We start from the raw sequence: 14,938 nt of genomic DNA on the forward strand, positions 1-14,938 counted from the left end.
CCTATATGTTCCAATCGTCCATAAGTGGCAGATGAAGGGCCACACAGTATGTGCACTATTCATATGGAAATGCTGTTTCTGACGCGTCAGACCTCGTTGAATTTTATCTCGTAAATTCGGCACATGCAGTCGCACTCTGTATGCATGCACCACCCGCGTTGTACGCCAAGAGTGTCTGTAGAAGTGAACATGGCGATGCACACAAACTTTGACAGTTAGACCGAAAGCTCTGTGCTGCAGTGAACGAATGTCGTGACAGTCTGCCGGAGAATCCACACAAAAAATGGCCGAGAGAAGTCTTTAAAACACGACTGTCTTCATCAGCCTCCCCAAGGAAAGTTTCGTATTCTCCGCAGGACGGTGAGAAGGCACTGAGTATTGTTCTCCCTCGCCCATGCTCTGTGCAGATCACGTGATATATCGCGGTTCCCCCTATTCGGATATTTATATGCGTGATCGACAGTTTCCGCGCGATCGCTACACGGGACGTAAAGCATGTGATTTGCCTTTCTCACGTATACGCGGCTCGCTCACGCTCGCACAAGACCGAACCATGGCACGCAGTCTTGTCCTCACGCTTACACGAAGAAATGTCACGCTTATTTTCAGTCACGTGGCGCTTGATGCGTCATCCACGCCTCATTTACATGCGTATCACGCTTAAACTTACAGTTTAGCGTGAGATTAAGCGTGACATCTTTGAGAGTGTAGTCTAATACTCGTAGATAATGATTGCAGTAGATTGTTTCATCGAGCGAATGAAGTTATGGGTAAGCTACACTGTAAAAATGTTTACATGCTTAAGGGTGTTTTCTTGTCGCACTGGTAACACCCTTTCCGTTACAGCCTTACAAAAATTTATAGAGGCCGACAACGGAGCTCTAACTAGACGTGCGACGACAAAATAAGTAGTTGAAAGCTATGCAATCATTCCGACACGTTTTGGGTGCACAGAAATATCTGACAGGAGAGTTTCATATCTCTGCCTGTGAAATTATCTTGTCGGATATTCCTGTGCGTTCAAGGCTGTCAGAATGATTACATAGTCTTCAACTACGTCTTTTGTCATCGCACGTCTGGTTAGAGCTCCGCTGTCGGCTTCTATAAGTTTTTGTAAGGCCCTAACGGTAAGGGTGTTACCAGTGCGACGAGAAAACGCACTTGAGGGTGTAAATGTTTTTACAGCGTAGGCGCATGGTCCTCTACTTATCGATTAGTTATAAATTGTTATAAAACAAAAGCAATCATTTTTAGATCAGAAAAAAAAACATGTTGACTGTCACTCAATGGTGCTAAATAACTGCTGTGTTGACATGGTCAAAGATTTTAAGACGTTGGGGTGATCTTTCCTGACTTCATTCGCTGGGATTCGCATACAGACTCCGTTGTAACCAAGCTGGCGCACACTGTATACTTGCTGCATTGTCACAGAGACCGGCTCCCAATTACCACACGATTGCTACTTTACCATTCCTTGTTTTTATCGCGTGTACACTATTGTTTTCTTCTCTGGGAGACAGTGACTGCTACGAAGATTGAGAAGCTAACTCTCATGCAAAACAAGAAAATTTGAGCTGTATGTGATCTGCCTCTACATGCTTCAGGTAACTTTTCGTGTAATTAGTAGGGACAATTTTTGTGGGTACTGTCTATCTTCAGTTCTGAAAAGCGAGAAGAAACGTAAGGTGTGCTTTTGTAAAAGAGCTCGCTTTGTTAACGGCGAATAGACATACCCATGACGAGAGATATCCAGAATAATTGAAACGCGCAATAGTAACAACTAGTTACGGAGAACCAATTCTGAAGAACATGATTACGAAATTACTGAATTCCCACTATGAAAAAAAAAATGTTGACATATGTGCCTTACGGAAAAAGTGACAGAGGAATCGTAGTTTGTTTTTACGTCACTGAACGTATGTTACAATGATGTTGAGTGTATTTTTGTTATGTGTATCTTATGAATGAGTTTAGAATATTTAGTACTTTTCTTATGTTAATATACGTGCTGATTGTACTGCAGCTTTTGATATCGGGTACTGAAAACTTTGTCAAGATGCCTAATGAGCATCCTTCTTTTTTCCCTTTGTTCTGTGCTTTCAGAGAAGAAAATACATTATTTTCCTATTTGTCCTTCTTGCCCTGTCCACCTTTGAGGGAAGACTTTTACCGGTGAGGTCATTTCTCCTTAGAAATATTGCGATGCTCTTAGCAGCAATGACTGCTGACTTGTGAATTGAAAAAAAAAATGCATAAAATTAAAGTTTGGCTTGCAAGCGCATACAAAGGGACACATTTCCCAAAGCCAACCAAAAACCATTGTTCTAGTAAGCCAACAAAGAAACAACGCATGCTGAGAAGAGGTAAACGACGCTCCTCAACAGAAGCGGCCTTACACAGCACCGAAGTGACAGAAAATGCCAGCTACCATCCCACAATTCATCAATTTACTTTGCGCATTAAAATAAAGGCGGATCAATTCCAATGACGCATGCAGCATCCTTGGCCCGCATTTTTTTCTTTTCTTTAGGGGAAGAAGCGGAAAATGTGAAGCGAATCAAGGTTGGTGGAATGTTAGGGACCTGCAAGGGGGAATAAAACCACGACATCTGTGACAGCGCAAAATAGACGCGTCGTTCCCGCGCACACAGGAGAATGCACTGAGACTTTACCCTAAAGTTCAGGACAAAGGTGCAAGGCAGATGTAAAAAAGAACTCCATAAGCCAAAGGCACTCGCTGATGCGTAGGTCCACGAACTTGGTTTGAGCACACATCAGGCAGTTACAGGACGGTGCGCATACCCTAGCCGATCGCAAGGACAGCTTTTTTCGGAATCTCAAACGGAGCGCGGTAATCGAGTTACGTGAGCAGAGTATATTCCCGCACTTGTCCCCGTTCGCCCCTGGAACGACGCTGTCGGAGAGTGCGCGCTGTACGGGCGAACTGCTCGCCCGAGCACGATGCCCTGTCATCTCGGCCGGTGAATAGCGAGACTCTTTGTCAACGAGCCAAGAACTGATACAAAAGCGTTCACTCAAAATTATCTTCGCTCATAGTTCGAGCTTGGCGCCAACATACGCGCTGGCAAGAAGAAGAAACATAGTTGTAGAGGATCAATTTTAGGGCACAGTTTAATCGAGTGTCTCGAATCGCATTTTACCGTGACATCAACGACATACGTATACTCGAAGTCAGTCAGTCAGTCAGTCAGTCAGTCAGTCAGTCAGTCAGTCAGTCAATTAGTTAGTTAGTTAGTTAGTTAGTTAGTTAGTTAGTTAATTAGGTAGTTAATTAATAAGTTAGTTAGTTCATTATTTAGTTAATTAGGTAGTTAATGAGTTAGTAAGTTAGTTAGTTAGTTAGTTAGTTAGTTAGTTAGTTAGTTAGTTAGTTAGTTAGTTAGTTAGTTAGTTAGTTAGTTAGTTAGTTAGTTAGTTAGTTAGTTAGTTAGTTAGTTAGTTAGTTAGTTAGTTAAGCTTAGGTATACGGACGACGGAATCTCCAAACGATCTCAGAAATTTGACGCGATATGCACTCATAACTAACGTTTCAGGTGAGTTTAGAGGAAGCGAAAGCTCCTTTCTATAGTTACTGGCGATCAACGAGAGCGAGAGAGTAGCGATGACGAGAATTCACGCTGCAGCGGGAGTCATGGGTGCCGCCCATGTTGGGTAACGATATTTCTTAGCGTGCGTAAACAGTGGACAGCTTTAGAGTAGCGTTTGCAATCAAACGTAAACGCATTATGTACGTAAATAGCGTCGTCCTCACTGCGCATGCTCCGAACGTTACTGGGTTTCTGTGGTTTACATGCGCTGTGATAACCCATGTTATCTGGCGAGTTTAACATCTGTAATGTTTCCGGATGCCAAGGAATAACGTTGTCGAACAAGGCGGCACCCATGGCTCCCGCTTCAGCGTGAATTCTAGTCATCGCTACGCTCGCGCTCTGGTTGATCGTCAGTAACTCCAAAAATGAGCTTTCACTTTCTCTAAACTCGCCTGAAACGTTAATTTTGACCGCATGGCACGTCCAATTTCTGAGTTATCCGATCCCGGCGCCCGTAGGCCTAACGAGACGCGTCAACATTGTAACAACAGACACCTGGATGATTGCTAACGGATTGTCTTGCTTTGGATACGTTTGGCGCGAGGCACCAGACAGCGCCCTGTTTTATAACGTCTTCCTTACGTTTGCGTACGGAAAACGAAATGTCTAGAAAGGACGCGCACCGTGAAATCCCGCAAAGGTACTTACGTTTAACGTACGTAAGGCAACAAGCGCTATTCTAAAACTATTACTACACTGTAACATTAGGAACGTTAAATTCGCCAAATAACTAACGTTATCATAGCGCACTTAAACCACAGAAACTCAATAACGTTCGGAGCATGCGCAGTGAGGGCAACGTACGTAATGCGTTTACGTACGTAATGCGTTTACGTACGTAATGCGTTTACGTACGTAATGCGTTTACGTACGTAATGCGTTTACGTACGTAATGCGTTTACGTTTGGTTGCAAACGCTATTCTAAAGCTGCCTATTTTCACAAACTGTCGAACGCACTTCAATAGCGTTAGACGCAATACTAGCGGCTAGCAGGAACCACACCAATAGGAATGCCGCGTCAAACTGTTACAACAGTCATGTTACGCACGGAGTTGTTTATTTTAATGACAGCGCTTTGAGTGTAGCACACTGTTGAGGCGCGCAAGTGGCAAGCAGGATCAGATTCGCGTCTTAATTTTGCTACCTTTATTTTAAACGCAAGAAAAAAAAAATTACCGACGATTACGTTACTTCCTAATGCGAAATTTGAGCGCAGCAAATAAGCTGTTTCACCTTTTCGATAGATTGAGGCAAAGAAATCGAGCAACACATGTATGCGCTATCACAGAATTTTTTTTTATTTTTCACACGTATTCCTTTAACAAAGACTCCACTAACAGTTGTTGACAGTCATGAAGGAAGCTTTGTGGTCGGAGAAATAGACTGATATATGTTCGACTTGGTACACCAATGCTTGATTCTCAAAGACGAGATCTATACAAGTGCCTCGCGAGGTTGTCACAGCCGTGGGACGCGTTACGAGCGAGAGGAACGGGATGTTCTCCCGCATAAGTGTTAGGAAATTGCTGTTTGTCTTTATGTCAACATTAAAGTCCCCCACTACTAACATCGGTGTTAGTAGTGGGGGAGCAGCAGCAGCAGCAGCAGACGGAGGACTTCCATCGGTCGTCTCGCTCATGGCTCAGAAAGAACTGGCAGATAATTTCGCAGTGGCGAACGGCAGCGGCAATTTCGGCTCGGGCGGTGCACACATACAGATCCGCCGCCACCGATCTGGCTCTCTGATTGCCACCGCACAGGGGTTGCATTGGAGGAGGAGCGAAGAAAGGAATTAAGTTCGAGCCGGCGCTTTGACAACCGGAGACTCGCAGGAAGAGGGGGGAGGGGGGCGGCGTGTACACCCAGCGGCAAACGATGGGGGCAGAAGCGCGCGCAGCAAGCGGACAACACGATAAAGGGAGGAGGGAAGAGATAGCAGCGACTGACTGATGCCGCTGACGCCGATAGTGAGTCAACCCCAGCTGCGGAGTTGGTTTCAGGGACAACGCCGCCGATGCCGACACAAACAATATGATACCCTCGCTTCCGCAGCGCTAAGAACCAGGTCTAGCCGTGGGAAGGTGGTCACGTATTCGTCGACGTGCCGGGGCCTACGTGAAATAACCAGCGCGTCGGCAACTGAAGAGCACCCTATCCGCCACACAAGAACAGGGGGGGGGGAGGGGCGGGACCCTTTCCTCCTCTTTCTGCATGGCGGCGACGGTGTTCTATGCAGTCACGTTATCTTGACTCTCTAGCGGCGTCAGCGGCATCCAGCGGTATCAGTCGGTCGCTGCTAGCGCTGGGGGGATGAAAGGGGGGCGGAGCTGGTTACGAGGCCGACGACAACGCCGACGACGACGCGAAACCCAGGTACGGACGCCAAAGAGCTGCGCTCTAAAAAAGGTTGCAGTTTCGCCCGAAAGGCGAAGCATGGATTGCGATGGCAAATTAATGGACAGCTATACGAATTGAGGATAGTAGTTATACCAGTCGTATACACTTGGAAACATTCGCTTAATGATTAAATTACCAAGCATGGTGTCAGCGCACACAGTCAAAAATGAACACGTAACACTCGATAACCGCGGACACTCGCTGTCAAAGCGCTGGCATGAGCAAGCACGCCAGCAGCAGCGAGCGAAGTGACCCTCGTGCTGCCTATCGCTTCAACACAGACAGCGGTGAGAAAACACAAGACGCACAGTGTATGAGCCACCTGCAGATAGCTTTCAAGGCGCGCGCGACCGCGCCCCGCCGCGCAAAGTACGCTGCTGCTGGCAGAGTACGAGCAGCTCCCCCTCTCGTGCGCGCTGCCTCCTCACTTTCTTCCCTTTCGCGGGCGAGAAAGAGCCACGATCGTCAGTTCCCCATGCGCCCATCGCGAAACACGCAGTTCCTGCCGGAGCCCAACGCCGCCCCCCTCCCTTCCTCCCATCCACCCACGGCCTTTCGCGCGACGGAAGACGGTGCCTTTGCTCCCCGCTTTCCTCCCTCGCGTGCTTTCACTCGCACATAGAGTATACGGCGCGCGGCGAAGGTGTTATCGCAATCGGACAATACACGGATCACGGCGTCGGCAAGAATGAGCCTGGAATGTCCATATAATTGATATCGCAATAAAAGACGAATATGAAAAGTAGTGCGTCGTACTAGACTGAAACTATATTATTTGACGTTCTTTAAGTACGGGGGAGGAGGGGAGGGGTAGTATAGGCACCATGACCGTAGGATAATACATTTTAGATAATTAATGAGTGTTGATGATTTAATTAACGAGAACACGAAAATACTGCAGGGTTTTCAGGTAGACACTAACATACAGCTAGTTTCGTCCATTTGATTCGCTTTAAGCATGTTTGCGAAATGTACTTTATTGCCTTCGTTCGTTTGTTTTTCATATCACCACAGATTATCATCCTATGCTCCATGGACAATCTATCGTTTGTGGAGAAGCCAGCGTCACAACAGTTGCCAACATTTCCAATGTCATCAGAATAAATGACTCACCCACTCGTCCACAAAAAGGCCATTGCTTTGAAAAAAAAAAGATTTGGGGCATTCTGTATGGCTATAAGCGCTCACTTTACGCGGTGAATTCACACTGGGGAAGTGCGATGGAATTTTTGCTTGTGTACGACCTGTCTATATGGCTAAATTTACCACCAATTAGATTTCTTTCTTTAATGAAGCCTTCGTGCTAGTGAAGCCTTCGTGGATATAGTGCATTACTTCCTGTGCGCGAATGACAAGGGAGAGAGTGAACAACGCGCGCGCGCGACGACAGAGCCACAGGTGGACTATAAATAGTGACTGGGGCCGGTGCACTTCAAGAAATGCCCCTGTGTACAATTAGCTTTTCATGTGCATAAGGATTCTTGGCATTGTCAGGCACGTTTTCATTCTGGCAATCTAACCGTTTTCGTGAAGAATGCTAAACGCTCTAAAGCTGTAATTTCAGGACATAAGTGCTATCAAGAGCCCTGATAAAGCTAAATTAAGACCTTAGATGTCGTACCGAGCAAGGGGAACTAGAGAACGACCCGTGATTTCAAAATAATGCTATTCGCCTTGGGTAGTGATCGTAGGTGCGGTCTGCCCAATTCTTTTTGCACCAGCGACGTATACATGCTGCCGCGGACCGCGAGGATCTTTGACTCAGAAAATGGTATCGAGCCCAGCCGGTTTAAACTTAAAGACTTAAGCAGCTGTCGGCTCAGAGCGCCTAAGACAAAACTCAAATCAAGCCAAAGAGAGAATGTGATAGTTAAATTATGGCTCGACGTCTATTTAGAGAAATCGGTAAGAGGAAGCTAAGTATAGCTCCCGAAGGCATCTTCACATGCGAAGCTTCATATTGATTGCTTCATTACCGATAGCCCATGGCCGGACTAAGTTTTCAATGGATGTGGCCGCCTCAAGTGGACCCCTGTTCCTTGTCCAGCGCATTCCCAGACGAGCGCCCTTGGAGTAACCTCCCTCGAGCAGGCATTTAACTTGCGGATGTGAATGCGAGTGGTTGCGGTCAATGCGCTGCCTTCGCCACTTCCATAAAGCAGCGATTTCGTCTGTCACGGCGTATCCTGAAATGGCCTTAAATAAGAAGGACTTGTGGCCCTCTGGATAGCCCTTTGGGACGAGGGTCGTTGGGATCCGGGGTCACAGCCAGGAGGGCTCCCAGGCGTCGTTTCTTGAGGCTCTCTCTCCGCTATTAGGAATGGCCGTACGGGGTGGCAACATGCCAGCTCTCAGCCCGCTGCACGTGTTCCAAGCCCACCAGACGAGGCGCCCTTCCGAGAACTGCGGATGACCGGCAGCCACGTGGCGCGCGGTCAGCTCAGGAATGTGGTACTCCGCCGCGCCACCCTGGACGGAGCACAATTCTACGAAGCCCTCGGTCGTCGACTCCGGAGCCTTTGTGTGTGGGCGCTCGAACTTGTGTGTATTAGTGTGTGTGGGCCGTACTGCGGTGCGGCGGCAAGTTTACAATGATTGGACGAACATTCCCGACCACTCGGACTCCGTCCACGCCGAACGATGACGTCGAACTATGACGTCAAGCGGAGAGCTTATAAGCAGCGTTTGCTGGCTGCTAGAGCGTGCTCGTGTCGTGCTCGTCGTTGGGAGCTGAGTGCTCGTTGTTATGCTCAAAATGTAGTAATGAGCTGAGTGCTCGAATGCTGTTTGCTGAATGTTAATCTTGCGGGCTCCATATAGGAGTCGCGCTATACTGCCGATGTATGTCTTGTCTTAAAATATGTTAATATGTAAATAAATCCTGTTCACCGAATTCATCTCTACGACCTTCGACTCCTTCAAATGGTGGAAGCGGCGAGGTAGTCCGACGACTCCTACATCTGGTTGACAGCGGTAGGATCGTCCGACAAATCTAAAATCTTCTCCGCGGGTTGAGTTGCAATCGGCGCGCAAACTTTCACACGTGCTTCTGTAACAACCTCCTCTGCGACGCACCGCAGACACTCGTTAACACTGTTACTAAAATATGTTGGCCCAAGGATATTCTTTTGATTTGTGATTTCGCTGTCTACCCATAATCGCATAGCGGTATAAAATATCAAGCACCATGCCTCGCTCAAGCAAAGCAGTATAATTTTATCAACAAGCCACTCCTGGCCAAAAACCGAGACACACGGCACGTAGTGCAAGCACTTGCTCCATTTCGCGCATATTTTGCGATCTTTACTTGTGTTCATAACTCGTTCATAACTTCCTTTCTTTGGGAAGCGTGCGCCAACGAGCCGAATGCACCGTTTTGCAATGCAAATAGTACGACTGCGTAGTACATTCTGCAATTTTCATAATCCTTGCTTGGGCTTACAGCCGTTTCGTTACTCTTTCAAAAGGAGGGCAGGGCAGTCTCTTGTTCAGTGGCGTTCACAGAATATTGGAATTCCCTAGCGTTGCGTTACCTCTACACCGTTACCCAGCGTTATTACCCCTGCCAGAAGCCGTGTGCGCTATACGCGCAGCTGACACCAGGCGGGGGCGGTAACGCTGTGCTAAAACGTCCTATTTTCTCACGCGCTTTAATGCAGCACAGAACCTATATTGTGTGCGTTCTATCGGTGAAGTGCGCCAGTTGCGATGGATAAGCGAACTTTCACCTAGTTGCACTTTGAGCTACGCCACTGTTACTACTTCACAGAGCAGTTTTCTCTGTCTAAGTCCGCTTCGATTTGAAGCAAAAAAAAAAAAGACGAATAGGATTCCGTGGCGCTTAAATTTTCACCTGTAAAATATACACTGACATACTGAGCACGAGATCAGCCAGTGATCGTTCCTGATCGGGCAAACTTGTGTTCCTGTAAACTGTGTTTTCTCTCTCTCTCTCTTCGAATAGCACATTAATGAAACAGGTTCAGTGCCGCGTGAAGGCTTCACTATAGTTGAGCGCGACTTTTCATGCTTTATGCCTTTACAAATGCACACAAAGAGTACGGGACAGGTACTGTAGCGTGGTGTCAAGAATTGCAGCGGCGGAGTTCTAGTACGGCTCATTTGCATACACAGCGCGCGCAAACAACGTGAACCGTAGCTGGCGCCAGAATTGCGCTCTCGAGTGCCTCACACGTTGAATTCCAGTCGTTTTCATTTAGCACCAGCTTTTGTTGGCTTTTCGAGTTAATAAACTCTAAATCAAGCGCAATATGCACTCGTAAGACACTAGCCCAAAAGATGGCAAACGCGGGCAATGTTCTGCATTACAAATGAGAAGGGTTCTTTTTAGATTCTTCGTTCCATGTGATGTTTTCTTTTTTCTTTTTCTTTTTATTATAAGTAGTTTTTCTTCTTATGTGCTTCGTTTTTGTTTATTCTGCTGTTGTTTTCTTTCCCTTGCAGGTTTTCCAAGGATCACCGGCATGCTTGGATGATCTTCCAGTGGGAATTAAAGACACACTCTATAAATTGCGCGCTTTGTGACTATAACGAGCCAATATTTTAAAGATGGAACTTTTTCATCTGCAAGCGTGCCTTCAGGAAACCAGCGGATTGCGAATACGTTAATCTGCGGCGCTTATAGCAAAAATTTGCCATTTGAGGATATGACTCACTGTATTTAATTGTCTCAGGGTTCCAGTACGTCTACGTCGGATAACGATGTTCTATTGACATGAGTTTAGCCGCTGCCTCCTTTCATATTACTTCCCGTAGTTAAAGTTTTAGGACATACTGTACTATGACTGTGGTCAACGAGTATTTGTCATAGCTACACCTACGCAGAGCGGTCGCTGATCATTATTAGCCCCGAGGACGAACTACAGGGGCGCTGCGAGCGCCGCTCGTGTGACGTCAGGGCACTTCAGACGGTCAATATCTTTATTACGACAGGCAATATGTTCCAAGTTATCGCGCCAACGAACTCCAAATGTCCGTAAATATTACCGCAACGGGGAAGAGCGTAATAAATTTTACTTGCTTGTCTAGCGTTTGGCATGTGGGAAAGTAGGGAGGAGGGGGAACGACTTATTATAGGCGGAGAGGTCAACTTGAGCCAGTGCGCTCTAGTCTACTTCTCTGCACAAGGCGAAGGAGGAAAGGGGAATGGAAAGGAGTTATGAAATATGTAAATACGTTTTGAGAAATGGGGACATTATTGTGGACAAAGTGTACAGTATCAGGTTTTCTTTACTTCGTCATAAAAACTAAGAATTGTTCCAGAAAAATCACCACCCCTTCCAGTAGGTGAAGACAGTCGATCAGCGAAGCTGTGTTAGTTACACCAAGTGTTACACCATGCAAATATAACTTCTCAAGCACTCTATATTGTAGACGTTTCTTTTTTTTTCATCATTCTTTCACTTCATTTTCGCTTTTGCCTGCTTCACGTGGTGAGCATGCTTTGGGAGTGCGCCGATGTGTTTCCGCGTCTCGGGCGCGCAGCTCGGGGTCGGCCTCTCAGCGCTGCCATTGAGCTTCGGCTTGCGATAGCAACTATACGGACACTCCAGGCGCCTTTCTGCCATCGTGGTCGCCGCGATGTTCCGTATAAAGTCCAAGGCCGGCAACATCGCCCACGCGCACCGGAATCTGCATGTGCCAGTGAAAGCGTGCGACGGTGAGCCGAATTGCGCACAAGGGAGGAAAGCGGGAAACCAGCGCGCTTCGCCTACGCTCCTCCTCTGCGAAGCTTCGCCTCTTTCCTCCTTTCCCGCTTCGCTCAATGCCACCGAGACTTGCCTCCAGGTGGCATTGGCTTTCCGCGCGCTCGGCGCGCTCCTTCGTACTTTCCCCGGAGCGCGATTTTCTTCTCCACCTCCAGGCGCCTTCCTCCTCCGCTTCCTTCGCGGCTTTACAGAACCCCTCGACGGCCCTCGGTGCACCTAGTCACCGACGCTTTCTCTTCTTCTCTTAATCTTTCCTTCCCTCTTTCCCCTTTCCCCGCTGTAGGGTAGCCAATCGAGATCAGTCTTGGTTAACCTGCCTGCGTTTCATTGATGATTTTTTGCTATTTTTTTATTTATCAATAATGGTGGCCGAAGGTCGTTACAGGGCGGTTGCAAGACAAACTAAACAAGATAGCAGTGCCTGCCGCAGTCTAGAACAGACCAAATAAGGCATCTACACAGGAAAAGGCACAATGCAAAGCAAGAAGAAGCAAAAGACAAATTACACCAGGATGGTATCAATTGTGCCACAGCCGCTGGATTAATCATGTGTATTACAACCAGGAACATAAGTTAGACAAATTGCCATTATTAAAGTAATAGCTATGCACTTCTAGGCGAGGTAAAAAAATTTGTTAGTGTGGTTTCAAATTTATTTACACTGTCCACCGGTAGTAATTCATGTGGCAGCGCGTTACATTCCTCATATCTTCTGGGGAAAAACGAGTACTTGTGTGCATCTATTCGGGCTGAAATGGGTTGAATTTGCTCTTGGTTGCTGCTTCTTACTGTTCGAGACAGACGCTGTTTTATGTACTCCTGTGTATTAAGGTTAAACCAGTTATGGCGAATAAGCTAAAGAAATTTTAGTCTAGCTATCCTTCTGCGTTCCGAAAGTGCAGGTAGGTTGAGCTTCGTGAGTATTTCAGTTGCGGGGTCGGTCGAACGATATTTTGACAAGATGAACCTCGCCACTCTTCTTTGAAGTTTTTAAATTCTATCTAGCAGATCTTTCACGCTCGCGTACTCTAATGTGGGACGAACACGCGGTAAATATGCAGCTAATTTCGTTTTTGAGGAGCAAGTTTTAACTTTCGCCTCAAGTACCGGAGCTTTTTTCCAGCTGATGAGCATATGTTGTTTATGTATGCTTTCCCCTTGAGGTCACTCGGTATGGTAATTCCAAGGTACTTAATGTGATTTTCCCCGGCTTATGACCTTACCATAACTCTCATAATCGAAGGAGTCTACATTTTTTATCTTGTTGGTTACCCTTATACACATGGTTTTGCTGTAGCTTATTAACGCGACAGCGTTAAGGAGCTCGTGTCGCAGAAAAGCCGGTGTCGTCGGCGTCTGTGTCGGCGGCGTTGGCCGTGAGCAATAAATCCCAGCAGGCACTTCATGAATAAAAAACAACTTGCAAGGTGGGCTCGGTGGGAATCGAACCAGGGTCTCCGGAGTGTAAGACGGAGACGCTAACACTCAGCCACGAGTTCGATGCTTCAAAGCGGTACAAAAGCGCCTCCAGTGAATGAGGTGTTGCCTTAGAAACGAGCTGTTTCTAAGGATCAGGCGTGCGTCGCTTGCTCAGGCGCACATTTGGTTGCCGCGCCGAACGCGGCGTTGCTCGACGCTCACCGCGTCCGATGCGGGGCGCGTAGTCGCTGCGCCGTAGCCCATTGTCTTACACACCTTGGCGGGTCGACGGGAACGCTGTCGCGTTCCACTCTTGAAGGCGAAGCTTAAGCGTCCTCCAAATTTTTTTTCATTTTCCGCTTATTGCACCAGTCACTAATACTTTTTTAATGCGGAATTTAAGGCTATCTGGTCATTGCGGCTAGATACTGTGGCATACATTAAGCAGTCGTCCGCAAAAAGTCGAACTTTGATAACGGGGTTAATCTGGTCTGCAATGTCATTTATATAACTGAGAAAAAGAACAGGGCCTAGCACCGACCCCTGAGGGATTCCTGACGTTACAGGCAACACTCTGTATTTCGCGCAATTCACTTCCACGAACTGTGTTCTTACTAAATATGATTGAATCCATTTGATAATGTTAACGCCGGACTAAGCAGTTTATCAAGAAGTTCTAAGTGGGGAACGCGGTCGAACACTTTTGAGAAATCGAGGCAAACACCATCTGACTTACCTTTCTCGTTAAATACGCTTTAAAAATCATGTATGGTTTCGGGGAGGTGGATAACCGCTGACAATTTTTGCCTAAAACCATGTTGGTTAGGAAGAAAGATATTAGCATTTTCGAAGTAATTGAACAAGCGTTTTGATATTACATGCTCCATAATCTTGCAGCATGTGGAGGTAATTGAAATGGGCCTATAATTTTCGATGCTATGTCTGTTGCCGGATTTATAGATAGGGACAACACTAGCTGTCAGCCAGTCAGATGGCAATTTGTGCTGCTCTAGGGACGCCTTAAAAATGATACAGAGATACTTAGATATCCATTCCGCATATCGTTTTAAAAGTTCATTCGGGATACCATCAGGGCCGGCTGATTTTTTTGTGTGTTTATGTTAAGAAGCAGTGCAAATCTTCCCTCCTCCGCGAAAACGATGTCTGGCATAACCAACATACCCTCGGCGCGATTCTCGTCAAGGTCAGTGGAAGATGGCTCCGATGGAGAGAACACAGAATGAAAATATTCACTATATTTCTCAGCAATTTGTGCACATTCGTGCACATTTGTGCAATTTCTCTCTCTCTAACGCCAACTTGGGTCACTGGGTGTCTGCTACTGGGTATGTGCCCCTCTTCAATGAGGAAAAAAAGTCCTTTAAACTTCCTCTGGTGCTGAGCGAAATCGAACCGGCTTCATGCTTATGCAGACATGCGCCAAGCGAACACTTCGCGGTGGCGCCTCTAGATGACGCAGGCTGTCTACGGGGAAGCACGAGAGAGGAGCCCGACTGCAGGCACACGCCTCATACATGACGCGTTTCGGGGGTAGCAATGTGGTGTGTTGCTACATTGCTTCAATGCTAATCGCATTAACGTCGACAGACATCCTGAGATCATCTCCACGGAATTTTTTTTCTGTCATTTAGTGCGCTATTTAGGCTCTCAAGTTGCCAAAGCATGATACATGACACTGCTCCCATTAGATATATATGCAACTCGGAAGGAAAGTGTTCTCGGAAAAAATCTCGTTACTGTCCATCTATACGAGGGACGTA

The 14,938-nt window shown here is 46.8% G+C and overlaps 1 protein-coding gene across 2 annotated transcripts in view; it reads right to left on the bottom strand.

Annotated features, from left to right (window-relative positions):
* The window catches only part of LOC135905734 (inactive dipeptidyl peptidase 10-like), a 480,802-nt gene that overhangs the window by 422,482 nt on the left and 43,382 nt on the right, over positions 1 to 14,938 (bottom strand). The gene's annotated exons all lie outside the window — the stretch shown is intronic.

Source organism: Dermacentor albipictus, chromosome 1, assembly GCF_038994185.2.
Source record: "Dermacentor albipictus isolate Rhodes 1998 colony chromosome 1, USDA_Dalb.pri_finalv2, whole genome shotgun sequence".
In the NCBI taxonomy this organism is placed as follows: Eukaryota; Metazoa; Arthropoda; class Arachnida; order Ixodida; family Ixodidae; genus Dermacentor; species Dermacentor albipictus.